We start from the raw sequence: 16,230 nt of genomic DNA, 5'->3' as shown, positions 1-16,230 counted from the left end.
AAAACACACTGTGAAGCTTGCCATTAGTCACTTAGTTTATTAGGCAGCTGTGTGTTGTTCCAGTGTTCATTTATTTTAATGGAAACAGATGGTTCACATTTTACTGTTCAGATTTGAGAGCTGTCATTTCAACCATCTGTCAGTGTGACGAGAAAAAGATGACCTTCCAGTGAAGAAAATAATACTGAGGCTCACAAAAAAAGATCTATCACGGAGATATCAAAGTAAATAAAAAGTTTTATTTATTCTTAAGAAGTAAATGCATGAAAAAAAATCTTCAAATATCTAAACAGAGTTCCAGATTAAGAAACAAGAAAACACCTCATTGTCTTTATAGTAGTTAATAGGGGTGCAACAATACATTTATCGATATTGAACCGTTCAATACAGAGCTTTCGGTTCGGTACGCATTAGAGATGGCCGATATCATAAATTTGGATATCTGCCGATACCGATATGAATCCGATATAGTGTATTTTGTAATCAATAAAACTGTTTTTTTATAAATATCTTGCTGCATTTTGTATAAGTTCATACTCAAGTTTTAAAAAACAAGAGACTGAAGCTATTCTGTTATACCTGTATGCAAAAAAATACTGTACACTGCACCCAAAACATTTTATAGTTCAGCAACACTGATCAATCTAATAAATTTAAACCTGCACCATCCTCCCTATTCTGGTATTTTAAAGAGTACTTAGTGGAAATATTGGGCAATCTAACTAATAGAGTTGCCAACTCCCAGCAAAAATATTAGGGAACCACCCCCCGCCCTTAATGATGTAATCAACTTTAATTTAATGCAAGTGTAAAACAAATGCACAGAAATCAATTATTTTTCTACAATATTTAAATAGATTCAACATCCTTCTTCAACAGAATTGCAGACTGCACAGATGGTTCCTTCCCAAAGGAAAAAGTACTATAGCTTACACCTATACGCTACACCTCACAAAAGTAGTGCGTTTTGTGAGGTGATTTTGTGATACTTCGGATCGGATTACATTTTTTATTTCTCTCCGATATCTGATCTAGTAATTTAGGTCAGTATCGAACCGATACCGATACGTAATATCGGATCAACGCTACCCGAAATTGAACCTCCCCCACCCTCATTCAGATCTGGTGTTTTGGAACTATTTTGATTTTCATGTGAAGCATGACCCTGATGGACAAAAGTAAAACAGTATGTTGGATGTGCCACGCAATGCTCAGTTGGTGGGAACTAGTGCGTTAGCACAGTTAGCTTGTTAACGTGTTGACGGCGTCCAGCCCCACGCACGGGGCGATCCGCGGTAACTTGTTAATGGACATTTGCCGCATTATGGCATTAACGTTATTTTAACGAGATTAACGCTGACAGCACTAGTGGGAAAACAACGAATATGACTGCACATTTACGCCGACATTATCCTAGTGCAAAGCAGAGGTGGGTCGAGTATCCAAAAATTGTACTCAAGTAAGAGTAGCATTACTTTAAAATATTATTACTCAAGTAAAAGTGAAAAGTAGTCTTCAAAAAAGTTACTCGAGTAAGAGTAAAAAAGTACTTGGTGAAAAGACTACTCAAGTAGCGAGTAACTGTTTGAAATGTCCGATTTATTTTATAAATAAATGCTATCACACAAACAAAAATAAAGAAATATACAAATTTTAGTATTTTCAAAAGGAATATATGTAAAAAGATCAACAAAATAAGGCACAACAATTCTAATTTCAAGATTTCAGATTTTCACAACATTTTTCAAACAAGCTTTTTCACCAATACCTACAGTAAATAATATAAATATATAAACAGTGCAAACAATTTCCAGTGACAAGATATGCTGTAAACCTTATATTCATTTTTGCTCCAAATGGCACAGCAGCCTCAGAGAAAACAGAACGAGGCACCTTCAACGTATGTACATACAAGGCAGCTCAGTTTACCATAAATTGTATGGGTGTACATCTATTTCTGCATATTTAGCAAAAATGTGCCATTTCCTAACTCAGTGAGGTGATGGTTAAGCTTCAGCAGCAGTTTGCTCTCAAGGTTTTTTCTGTGAAGCTGTAACTGTTCAGCAGTGAACAGGAGTCCTGCATGACTGAGAAGTCCTTCACAAGCTCCAGATGCAGGAAGAGCTGTATTGATTTTGATCAACAGCTTCTTGATATGAGGAACGCCATGCAATAGAGCCACACCTCCAGTGAATGGACATGAAAGGTACCTCTCCAGCCCTGCTTCTGGCTTTCCTGACCCCATGGATCCATCATCTTAGTCGGTTAGGCTGCTGTTTGCGCTGGCATCATCCAGCTTTGTGTCTAGGTGATGTCTGATGAAGTTGAGACCTGTGGAAAGATGTATGGTTTTCAAAAGAATTAGGTCTGGTCATTATAGTGCTGTATACACTGCAAAGCTGCGGATGTTTGGCAAGAAGATTTGATCACACTGGAGATGTTTTTTACTAACTCTTGTAGAAAAACAAAATCTTGTCATTCATATCCCGCACAAACAGTTTGCAATGAATTCCAGATTAAGTTTAAAATAAGAATGCATGCAAGGCTAAGCAGTGCTAGCCAATAGATCCTCCTGTTTGGCTGTTACTCTGGGAAAAGACGAAAAAGACGGTGATGGAAGCGTGACTGGAGCTGCGATGTAGCCTATATAATATTTATATTGTACGAACGTGATAATTCTGTATATTGTAATAACGTGATATTATATTGTTCAAACGTGAAAGGTATATTGTTAGAACAATATACTTTTCACTTTTCCATTTTTCTTTTGCCTGGGTGGCAGCTCTGAATTTACATATACAATTACATAATATTGTATTCTAAAATAAGTGCACACATTTTAGTTTCCACTGTTATGTATGTCTGATTTAATATTTCTTTGTTTTCTGAGTTACCTCAGTGGCAGCTGCTCCCAGTCCCTTGGTTGATGAGCTGAAAGGTGGAAAACGGGCGGAGCAAGCTTATGTGGAGACTGCAAATTGGGTCGGGTCATACCACTACTCTGGAGCATGGGGGAAAATTGAATTTGTTGTTTTAGGTTTAATTGGATTTTGTGTGTTCTACGCCTTTCTGTGTTTTTGTTGGCTGATCAGTCACTGTTTAAGCTTCCCCTTTGTCTCGTTTAGTTAGGTTAGTTTGTTTGAGTTAGCAGTATTGTTTGTTGCCAGAGTTCTGTTACTTTGACCTCTTTTGGGCCCAAGATTTTGAATTAAGCCAAAAGGCTTAATACAAATGATATTTAGGAGTCAGTAAATTTGTTTTTGGTTTTTGTTTTATTTTACTTTGATTACACGTAAATTTTGGAGTGGTGGACCTTAAAGTTACAGAGGTCCCAGAGTGATGTGCGTGCACTTTGTGGGGGAGGGAAAAAAGGGGATCAAAGTATTAGCGCAATCTAGCCTTAAAGAATCTAAATGGGACAAATTATAATTTCCCATCCTAGATGTTGCTATAAACATAGAGGTCATTAAGGTTAAATTAAATAATTGAATTAAATTAAATAGTTTAGATAGACTGTGTTCCTTTTTTTTTTTTTTTTTTACCTTTTTCACACAAATGCAACACCCAATCTCATACTTTCTTTGTTCTACATACAGTGATCTCTAAATAGTTTGTCAAACAGAGCAACCTCAGCCTCATTTCAAATAATAAATTTAAACGATGATATTAGGCATTTTTAAGTAGAAATAGCTTTCTTCATCACAAGCTGGCAGGTGTTATCTGTTAAAAGACCTTTATCGAGTAGGTAAAGGTCAATTGCATTATCAACCCTATGATTTTCAAACTGTTAGAGTTCACTTTTTACTTACCATGTTTTATTTCATAGTAGTGGAGAAGAATTGAAAAAGGCAGTTTGTGAAGAGTGATGTGGCTTCTTCTGAGGCTTATCTTCAACCCTAACAATTGGGTAAAAATTTGACCCAGTATTTTATCAAAGCTGCCCAACCTATGACCCAACAGAATTAGTCAAGCTGTGGAGTGAATTGAAGAACCCGGCACATTAAAAACCCAACTCCTGAGTCATGACTTTTGAACCAATATTTGGTCACAATAACCCAACTTACGAACCTACGGCTTTTACCCAGCAGTTGAGTTATCAAAATAACCCAGCATTTTTAAGAGTGTAAGATGACCAGTTAGGGTCGAAGATGAAAAAACATCTACTCTGCAGAGTGTGAAACAGGAGTACGAGTGATGTCTCTTGCTTTTATGAGGGTCTTCTGCTGGGCTTTTAGAGTGAAGGAGGCAGTGATGGAGGAGCCTCTAGTTCTCCAGGCAGCCTGAGAGCTTCCAGAGAAAGTGAGTAAATCACTCAAGGGGCCTTAGCTTCATCTCACCAGAAAGAAGCCTCATTTTTAAATGAAAACCATTTTAGCATGGATATGGAATAATTTTTCTGATGCAGCTGTGTAGCATTCATCCTCTCTGGTGTGTGGGAAACTTGTGGTGCTCTGAAAATGATTCCACAGACTTCAGACTTGTATCTTTGCACAGCTGTCAGGAGCACTGCCTGATATGACTTTAATCAGCAAATTCAATAGGTGTATCTAGCTTATAAGAAAAAGGCTCTCACACACTGTAGAGCACTGCAGACGAGTGCTTTAGGTTAATGCTGATCACAATGAAAGGAATATTACTCTGATTTTTTTTCTGTTGGAGATTTATATGTATTTATTCAGCTCCTGGCTCTGATGCAGCCCTTAAAAGTTCCTCTGTTGAACTAATTAGAGCTGTGCTGGCTTATCCCTCTGACTATTGTGGTGGTTATGGAAGCTTGCCTACTGGGACACACTATTTCTCACACACTAAGCATCTTATTTTCCCAAGATATCACTGCTGATATAGCTGTAATGGAAGCAACAGTAAAGTATTAACTGTTATATTCACAATTCCCTGCAAACAGCTTGCAAGGCATCTTGCCCAGTGACATTCTGGCGCAAAAATAAATGGAAACTATGGCTTGATTGTAGTAATTTCCTCATATGATATTTTCATTTCTGTTTACGGTTCATTAACAAAGGAAAAAAAATTTTTTAAGGCACCTGACTGAAACCAGTGCCAGAATGGTGAGATTAAACACACTCCTCAAAGAACCTAAATGAGACCTGTGCCCTTCTCGTTGTGACATGGCAGCACTAACCGCTGAGCCACAATGGCTCAGTGGCAAGCTGTATCATGCCGTGACGGATGGAGAACAGTTGTGCTCCCTCTGCCTGCAGTGAGCCATCCCACCTGACTCATTTGCTTGACCTTGACAACGAAGTCACTGTGACTCTGATAGTGTAGATGTAAGCACCCTCGGGGAGACAGCCTTACCACCACATTCACTAATCCAGTCTGTAAGAAGCCTATACCACTGCTTCCCTAAGGCTTACTCATTAGAAGAGATTGTTCTTGCTCGTGTTGACAGGTTTTGCAGCATGTGAGTACGGCATAACTTAACAAAGAAAAAAACACTGTCAGGTGTATTACAAGTGAGTGGGGGCTTTTATTTTTCGATTGCGAGTTGTCAAAGCTACAGTATTGTCTTGTTTTCTGTGCTGCACTGATCAAAGAAGACCTGACCTAATTATTAGCACACAAACAAGCGTCTACATTCTCAATTATTCTTGGGTTTTATGAAAATGCTTTGTTTAATTATGTTTTAATAACATTATGTCAGGCAACTAGTTGTATATGTATTTATTTATGCTACTTTTACTTTTACTATGAGAGAACAACACCCTCAGGATGATGCATCCATGAAAAAAGGCTGAATCCCTGCAGACCTCCATGTTAAGCGGTTTGAAGTTAGCCGCATTTTTCTAGCATATGGCACGTTAGGACTAAATATGCGTTTGTTGATGTTATCTGGTGTCTCTAAAGATGTAACACCTGCTTGTTTGGGGAAAATTTGTAAATGACAGGAACTGGAGAAAAAAAATGACAGTAATGACTGACAGAGATATCAAAGCAATTTAAGTTATTATTTTTTTCTTTCCAACATCATTTAGTTTTAAATTCCTTGATGCCAAATTGAACATTTTACCATATTTTACCCCCAATGTCAAATGTCAAGCTTTTATTTTGTTGTTTTGAAAACTTTAATATGTAGGTACAGATTGCTGCTACTCTTGGGGTTCTTTCAAATGGTAGTTAGGTAGTTAAAGACCGCTAACTTGAAATGAGATCATCTGTCTGGTTGAGTGTGCAGTAGAGGGCTATGATACATGATTTTATGCACCACACAAAGCAAAATGGGATAAATGTGGACTCAGTAAACAACGTTAAGGACTTGGATCCATAGTTGGCGATTTGCGGAACTCAGATGAAAGTAGTTAAATAAAACATATTATTTGTCCCGCTAGTTCTCAACCGAAATTTAACTATGAATAAATTGTCAGCCACAACACCATACATTTTTAATAGAAATGTGGCAAACATGTAGAACTTCAAATAAAAAAGTGGAGCTATTAGAATTTTCTTTGTCAAAAATGCCCTACATGTTGCTGCTTTTTGTGTTGTCCAAACTGTTGGATGTTCAGCTGCTTTGCCTAACTTGTCACTTAGCAACAAAGTCCATGTGTATTTATTTTTGAGTGACATCTTGACATTGTTTACATTATCTCGAGAGCTTTTTTAACATTTGCATATAATATGAAGCATATCTGCACCAGGGGGTATATATGTGACAATTCCAGATGGCACACGTGTGGAATTGTAAATAGTAAGTTAGTGTCTACAGGAATGGGTTCATTTCATATTAAAGAATCACACAAGGGCTTAAATGTTAAATAGAAACAGTTTGGTTTAATCTGACAAAGTTTTTTTTTTTTTATTTCACTTTTTTGTTACAATCTAGAAATACTTTTAACTATGATATTTTACACCCTTATGTAGCTATGCTCGTATCACTACACTAGGAATAAACACTGTGATAGACTTGTGATCTTGTGACACACAAGATATATATATATATATATATATATATATATATATATATATATATATATATTTATATTTATTAGGGGTGCAACGATACAAAAAATTCAAGGTTCGGTTCGATACTTTGGTGTCATGGTTCGATATTTTTTCGATGCAAAAAAAATGTTCATGCTTTTTTATTAATTTGTCATTTATTAAATTTTCACGGCACATTCTGCACCACATCTCTGTGTGTTCATCATTTGTTTGAAGCCAGCTCACCTCCTGCAACCACTTTTCCGAGAATACGCGCTTCTTTTATGGTTCGGACTCCTCCTGACATTTCTTTGGAGGTGGAGGAACACCAAAGTAATTGCTTAAAGGAGCTTCTTCGACATCTTTAAGAGTTCTAAACAAATGATGTCCTCCTCCAGAAAATCTTATGTATGCAAACACGCGTTGCAACTTCTTATCTTGTGCGCGTTTTTTATTTTGACAGCGAATGCGCACCTGCGGACCACTTATGTGCAGCCCTGGTTATTTAGCTCGTCATATTGCAGCCACAGAAATTCTTTTGTCCATGAAACCATAAAGCTGCACTTTCTTTTTGCCTTATAGTCTGATTTGTCATAACTTTTCCGTTTTGTGGTAAGCTTTTCTTTGGCTGTCACGTCTTCACCCTGACCTGTCTTATTTGGCTCAGCAGAACTAAAATATATATCCTGCTGCTTTTACACACACACTCACATAACGCTCAGCAATTCTCTGCGCGATTAACCTCTCACATGTTTAAGCTTGCTGCAGGAGATTTCACTTGTCATGTTTGCATAGTAAGCTAACGATTGATAAGATGATGTCAGAGGAATTGGTGCGCAAATTATCATCACTCACCAATCAGTGCTGTCGCTCTCTATACACAGTTCGCGCGATTGCAAAGTGAAAGCAAAAAACAAGCGCAAATTCAAACGCGATTTCAATATGTCACATATTGACAGTGGCTCACCGATGCCAATGACATAATTACCCAGCTACAAAAGAATGCAAAAGCATTGACATATATTTTTCCTTCCTACCATAGGCCGATGGGCAGGGCAGGGCAGCCCGACTGGAAAAATCGCTAGCCCCGGGACGTCGGGCTAGCGATTTTGCGAGCCCTGTATCTGATTGAGGAATCACTCATCTTTGGAAAAGAGAGTTTATTACAGAGAAATGTCTCTTTCCAAAATAAAAGCTATACTATACGCTTCTTCTGGGCTATATTCTCAGGAGCATATTAAACATATCAGGTCCCCATAAGGAGAATCATGTGCTAACGGCTGTCTAAATGACTCAGGTAAAGTTTGTAGCATGCGAGCTTGTTGTTTTTGGCTGCTTCCACTTGTCTTTGCACTAGGATGATGTCGGCGTAAATGTGCAGTCATATTCGTTGTGTTCCCACTAATGCTGTCAGCCTTAATCTGAAATGAGGTTAACGCCACAACACGGCAAATCTCCTTAACGAGCTACCGCGGATTGCCCCGTGCGTGGGGCTGGACGGCCAACACGTTAACGAGCTAACTGCGCTAACACACTAGTTCCCACCCATGTAATTGAGCATTGCTGGCACATCCAACATACTGTTTTACTTTAGTCCATGACGCCCTTACCTTCAGGGTCATACGTCACATGAAAACCAAAATAGTTCCAAACGCCAGATCTGAATGAGGGTGGGGGAGGTTCAATTTGCCATGTTGCGAGGAGAGCTTAACTTCTGTCTCGCTAGCTTGCCCTGCGCTCAGTGAATCTGTGTTCGACTACTCCGTGTAGGCTGCACTGTCAAGCGCAGATCCACTGAGCGCTCAACACAGACAGCACCGTCAGAAGGAAAGTTGATAAAATAAATTAAAAATGTTGCATTGTTCGATACATATGCGTACCGAACCGAAAGCACTGTATCGAACGGTTCAATATCGATACAAGTATCGTTGCACCCCTAATATATATATATATATATATATATATATATATATATATATATATGAGGGAATGTATGTATGCATGGATTGATCCCAGTAGGCTTGACTGAACTCTTTGGTGGGCTTGTTCAGGCCCACCAAAAGTCGAGCTAAAGTTTAATCTTAAACTTCTATTATTTTACATTATGTGTCATATATCTTTTTCTTTCAACTTCACCAAATCCTGTTTGAATAATCTGCATTGGCTCATCAATAATTCACTAGGAGTGCAACAGTGTATTGTGACTCACTGGGGACTGGAAACACTTTAAAGCAGCCCGCTGTAACTTACAGGGCTATATGTTCGTAAAGGACTTTGGTTTGTTTTTCGTTTGTTAAGAAAAGAACATAGCTATTAAAATATTCAGTTGCAACATGGCACAAATACTCTTGTGGCACCACTTACGAAGAAGGACCACTTGCTTTTTTACAGGCATTGTTCATTCTATGCTCCAAGGGAGCTCTGTTCTGGTGATGAAAGTAAAGGTGTTGTCTGCTCTGCCCCCAGGGTGAACACTGCTCTCACCACACAGATCCAGGCATGGTTTGATATCTCCCCTCCACAGCTTTTGATCCTGCTATGTAAGCAGTGAAATAGGAGGAGAAAGGGCCCTGCTGTGAATATGAAAACAGTGCTGGTGTTTATTAAACAACAACAGAATCTGAAGAATTTCTAGTTTAATAACAACCCCAGATGATTCAAATTATGCTAGGATAAGAGCTGCTTTTTGTGCATAGCATTTTATGGAGTATAGTATGTACTGCAGAATGTGTCTGCTATAAAGACCACATCTTGTCCCAGTGCAAAGTTTTGTTTGCAGTCCTTACAGCATTTCTTCCTCCAGTGTTGTATGTGTCTTTGGTGAAAAGCTGTTAATGTTGGAATAACTTTAGAAAATGTAGAAAGGATATTGCACACTGCAGGGAGACAGTATTTTATTCTTTGCATTGAATATCTTGCACTGTAATCACAGTTAAAATTTGTTAAAAAAAAACTTTGAGGGACCCTAACTTGCAGGAAAGTCATAATGAAAATAAACATTAAACATAGATATGTATTCTAGGCTGAAAATAGGCAGCATGCACATTGACCTGTGACCTGTAGGATTAGCTTGTCGCAAAGGCGCTCTTAGATTATTTCCTGAGCAACCGGCCATATATATTGTTTTAGAACCTTCAAAACGTCTGTCAGTTTGACACCCCCCCCCCCCCCCCCCCCCCTCCTCCATACTGTAGTGAGGTTGGGGGGTGTCTGTTCAAAGCATATGATTTTGCCAGTATGAGTCCTTTTAACTAAGCCCTTATGCAATGTGAAATGCAACAGCAATGTGTTGCCTTAGTGACATTCAAATTATGAACTGGACTGGTGTTTTTAGATTTCTGTATATTACATAAGAGAAAATTAAAAAGAAAACTTGGCTCTTGACAGTTCCAGCATTAAACCTTATTTGAATCGTCCTCTTCTATTGCATGTAATCTCTTCAGAAAAGCCCCTGTGCCCAGTGCTGTAATTACCGCTTCTTAACTTATCTGCAATTGCAAACAAGCCCATCTTGATTGCTTGTAATGATCATCATTTTCCACTTAACTGGTAATCAGCTTTTCAGATATTTTTCATGCGTTAAAAACAGCAGATTTTAGGTCTCACCAGATTTTCACACAGTATTTGTACCAAATAAAAGAGAGTATGAGGAAGTGTTGCGTTTAAAAACATTTACCGGGTCTGAAGTTGTAGAAATAAATAAAAATGGTATGAACTGTTTTAACCACATGATGCAGCTTACTAAATCAAAACAAATCTGTCATGCAAACAAATTCCCTTGTGTAAACTGGCAAATACAAGAGAGATGTCAGTCACACATATAGTGGCACAGGTTTAGACTGAGGATGAGAGCAGTAATAACAAGATGATGGCCTGCACTTGGATTCCTCTGGGTCATTTAAGCAGAATTAAATGACCATCACTGCCCTTGTACATCAGCTTAATTGTGGGGATTTTCTCATGTACTTAGCCCCCTGGTGCGTTTTAAGTATGTTGATAAATGTGGAGTCTAGTACAATACCTCCAACATTAGGGTAAACTCTATGCTGTCATACAAGAAATACTACATCATTTGATGCATTAGTTTATTAAATGTGTGTTGTTAGTTTTTTTTTTCAACTTTCTTTGAATCTACTGCCTTTAGTTTGTTTCTTAAAATAAAATGAAACAATTACATTATTGTTGTTGCATGATAATTCAAACTGAAGAAAGTACAGACAGATTTTGGGGTTTGTTGGTGTGGTTTTGACACCTAAGAATTTAAATCAAGCTGCAAAACAGCTTCAAAAGGGTTTATTTTTTTAAAAATTTCTCTTTAAAGAATTGTAATTGCAAGTTCTTTTTTTTTTTCAAATGGGTGGTTTTCACTCACATTACAGTCACGTATTTGATAGCTCTGGAATATGTAGGTATCAAGGTATATTTCCCATTTCCCTGGAGTTGGTTAATTAGGTGTGGCTTTCAGCCTGAGGTAAAGCAGCCTATACTTGTCTTTTCATCACTAAGAACATGACAAATTAGCTATCAGCCTTTTCCTGCAATGTGATATGCCCTTGGATGTACAGAAAATACCATTGTGTTATATGAATGCACAAGAAAACTTAAGAAAAAAGGTTGTAGAGACGCAAGTTTTGCAACACGTGAGTAGGTTTATTGAGTTTTGTCTTCCAATCCACGACAAGACTGAAATTGTGCAAAAGTGAATCATGCTGACTATATAAATATGTGAAATATTCAATTCAATTCAGTTCAATTTAGTTCAATTCAGTTGAATTCAATAGAATTCAGTGTTATTTATAGCATCAAATAGAGAGAAATTCCCAACAATCAGATGACCTCCTATGATAAAAAAAAAACAGCGGGAAAGAAAAAAAAAATCTCCTGATATACTTAATTAAAGTCCATAGACCAACTAATGTGGTAACAATGATAACCAAAAAATATTTACAACACAAATTAAGGTCTTGGTGGCCTATTGTTCCACCTCAATGTCCTAAGTGTTCATAGTTTGTCATATAATGAATATTCTACGTAAAAATGGACTACAAATTACACAGTTGGTCAAGAAATGATTTAGAAAGTGGTTGAGATTTTACTACATCTATCGCATTTATAATAAAATATATTCTAAAATATTACGTTGAACCTCAGATGCCCAGATGCTTTGGTACTTATACACTTTCTGTCTGAAGTAGTTGGGGATTAGGAAGGACATTGGGACTGAACCTTGTGAGTTCAGACAGTATATCTAACTATAGGTCTAAAAATACCAGCTGAAAAACACTGAAATTACTGCATCAAAGTATGTGCTGAGAACATGAAATTATACTGATAGACTCATGTTAAAAGCAGGTTGCTTTAACTTTGGAGTGAGAGATGCACTGTCCCTTGGGATGCAGGTGAACTTTCCTAAAAGTTCACCATCATAAATCCTGCAAATTATTACTTGAAGCTCAACAACATTTTTATGACCTTCAAACTTTGAACTGAAGTCAGATTGTGTAAAGTATTACTCATCTTCTGCACGATGACACTTTAAAGTAGCTATTCTGAGAAAACTGGCCTGAAAACTCAGATTAAGCAAAGGAAAAACAGACATCTGCTGCTTGTTAGAGACAATAACTAACTGCACAAACACTCCCACAGCTGCAACTGCTTTGGTATTTTTATTGCCTGCAGGCAGGTTGTACATCCCCTAATCACTTAGCAACAGCACTGGAGTGGCTGATTGACAGCAGGACACCTATGGCACATGTACTGTAACCAACCTGTCATAACTGTCTGTGTTTATTTCCCACAGCATTCGTCAAACTTGCTTTCATATCTGTACCACTTACCTGTCCTCAACAAAATCCGTTTGAACTGACCTTACACTATGTTGACCTGAACAGTCTGACAAGAATTTATTTTGGAGTGATGGAGCTCTCTTCCAAGTGATAGCCACTCTGTAATGATTATGACAGTGAGTCATTGTGGCTCTAAGTCATACAGTGATAGTAAAATATACCATTAGAATTATTCCCCTTTTGCTTCAGCAAAGCCATATACATTAAAATCATGTTATTTTTCATTGCAACTATTATAATCATATAACACTTTAATTACATGTATTGCGGATAAAATATTAGGCCAGTAATCATGCTGCAATTACCATGTGGCAGTAGGTAATTAGAAACCATTTGCACTAGTATAAAAATTCCATCCACCGTGCAGTTATAATTACAGCTCCATTATCACAGTTCAGGTGCTCTCAGTATTAAGCCTCAGTGTTATGTGCAGCTCTTAATGTAGGACTGCAAAGTTTTGTTCCAGCCCTTAGTTTAAATAAAAGCTTTGCATTGTTTGCTTCTGTGCCACCGATGTATGCTCCTCAGGGCTAATTGCCCTCATCTTTCAGTATGCCTGTGAACATTACTAACTCAAGGATGTGCTGCTTGACACTTAAGCTGTTTGCAGATGGGTAATAAAGTGTGCTAAGCACATTTGAGCCATGCCTTTTAAATGTTCCGCTCGGTGCCAGGGGAACTATAAAACCACATCACTGCTCATGTGAGACACAGAAATCATAGCTTAGTCTTTCCATCAGATTAGTTTTTTCCCAGAAGTAAGATATAATGTATTAGAGCATACACTATGGATGAATAAATGGTTTGTTAGGTTAGTAAGGCTGATAGATTGATAGAAGGATTTACACAGTAAAAATAGGTTTAAAGCTGTTTCCAGAAGAAAAGTGAATAAAGCATTAAGTAGAAAAAGTTGTGAAAACAGACGCTAGAAAACGTTCACAGGAGAAATACCACCTACTCCTTTTTGGACTATTAAGAATTAAGAGAAGCAAATAATATCAGTCACCCCAAAAACACACCGCGAAGAGCAAGAGCACCAGTATACTCAGATGCCAATACACCTACACTATATTTCCAAAAAGTATTCCCTAACACATCCAAATCATTGAATTTTAATCACTTCCATGGCTGCATCACCAAGCACAATGCAAAGAACTGGATGCACTGGTGTGCACCCCGCTACTGGACTCTAGAGCAGTGGGGACGTGTTCTCTGGAGTGACAAATCACACATGTTCGTGTGGCATTCCGATGGACAAGTATGGGTTTCTAATCATTTCATCATGACTCGCACCACTCCACAAAGCAAGGTCAATAAAGACATGGATGAAACAGTTTTATGTAGAACTTGACTCGACTGCACAGAGTCCTGACTTCAACCCACCAGAGCAAAGACTGTGAGCCAGCCTTCTCAGTCAACATCAGTATCTGACCTTACGAATGCACTTTTGGAAGAATGGTCAAAAGTTCCCATGAACACACCCAGAAAAGTTGAAGGCAGACAAGTGAATACTTTTGGCAATACTTATAAAACTACTACTTTTGACTCACATATCCTAATTCTGTTACTGTCACTTTAATGTTGATGACTATTACAAGACTCTAGTGTACTAGAATTAAAAAACAAGCAAACAAAATAAACACGTTCTCTTGAAAGATAATGTTTAACTTTTTTTACTTATACATGTCCAACTACTCAACAATAACAAAAGAAATTAAAATTACATTCCAAACATGAGTTCAAGTTTCATGAGTCTTTCTAACACAACTAAAATTTTGATTTTTTAAGTATTTTTTCTTGTTTTAAATTCATGTCCACCTATCAGGAATACAGTCATGCCTATATATTTTATGGTCTGGTTCTCACTAAGATTGCTTGATAGTGTAAGGTTAATTTTGTGCAGCTGTATATGAATGGATTTTTAATCACAGTGTGATTGTCTTTTCCAATGTGTAGTTCATAAAACACAGTTTCATGAACGACACATTTGTTGCCAGATACCAATGCCAGTGTTGCCCATGGCATTTGGCAACAAACCTAATCAAAAGTTATGCGTCACACTCCCTTTTGTCAGGAACAAAGTCACATAACAAGCCTGTGAGTGAACAAGATACTTAGAAACTAGAAGATGCCCAAATAGGTTGTGAAGGCCAAAAGAATAAACTTGATCTTATTTGTTGTTATCAAATTTTGAGAAGAAAGAATACAAGGTTACCTGATTGCGTTAAAAAAAAATTTAAAATCGAATCCCGTTTTTCTCCCTCTTTTTCTTTTTGTGACCAGGAGGACACTGCTTTCACATGAATGGGAGGTGAGGTGACCTTGTATTTCATGGAATTACATACCACTGTAATGTGCCCTTCATCTTCTTACATTTTTTTCTGTCTTTTTGTTTTCATTTTTACATAACAGTAAATAAATCTAATTTATGGTAAACTAAGGAGAAATAAAGGGGGGAAGAAAGATATAATAGAAGAAAAGAGACAAAAGCAGGAGGGATTCCAGATGTGTGTGATCTCATAACCAGGGTCAGATACAATCTACTGTAGTAATCAAACTTACCATACTAATTGTACTGTGCTGTACTCTTTCTTCATCAGTATGTCACAAAGTATATGATTTTTTTTTCTGCATTATGCAAGTTTTATTTATCTTTTTTTTATTTTTACATTAGGGGATAGGTCTTCATAAGTATTAAACTTCTACCTGCTCCCTTTTTAGACATTTATTCACACTGTCATGAGTTTGTGTATATATGATACCAACCTCGTTGAGTGAATTTGTTTTTATACTTTATTTTATTAATTTATTAGAAATTATCCAACCAACCAACCAACCAACCAGCAGGATCAGTTTTTTCAAATATTGAGAGGCTCACATTTGTATGTATGTATGGCATTTAAATCAAAACAGTAAATTTACATGTATTTACTATGGCATTGACTGAACCAATAGCTATGTCATCTCAGTTATCAGAGAAGCAACCCATAATTTGTGACATTGACATCAGATTACAGTTAGGCTACTATTGCATTTATTATTGAAAATACTGATGGAAATGGTGATCAGAAACATAGCTCAGTTGCTGATGATGGCAGCATTTATTTTGGGATTGAAACAGAAAGCTGCAATTGTGGAGGTCAATATAACAAACACAAAGTTGTCATAGCAGAAAAAACAGTGATTTTCAATTCAGTGCTGCATATATCTATATGTATATATATGCAATTTAACAATAACTAACAGATTTTGATTTAGGTTACATGACAATGTCAGGACCTCTTGGGCCCTCCTGTAGGTACAGGATAGCATAATATATAATTATTATGGGTTTTTTTTTGTTAGTGTGCACAATTGTCAAAAGTGTCAAAAAAATTATTCAGTGTCCACAGATTAATGAATCCTTAGTGATGAGTGAAAGTCCAAACAACATTTCTAAAAGCAG

Source organism: Neolamprologus brichardi, chromosome 1 (genome assembly GCF_056152115.1).
Source record: "Neolamprologus brichardi isolate AB-2024 chromosome 1, ASM5615211v1, whole genome shotgun sequence".
Lineage (NCBI taxonomy): Eukaryota > Metazoa > Chordata > Actinopteri > Cichliformes > Cichlidae > Neolamprologus > Neolamprologus brichardi.
Note: the sequence above shows the minus strand (reverse complement) of the source record.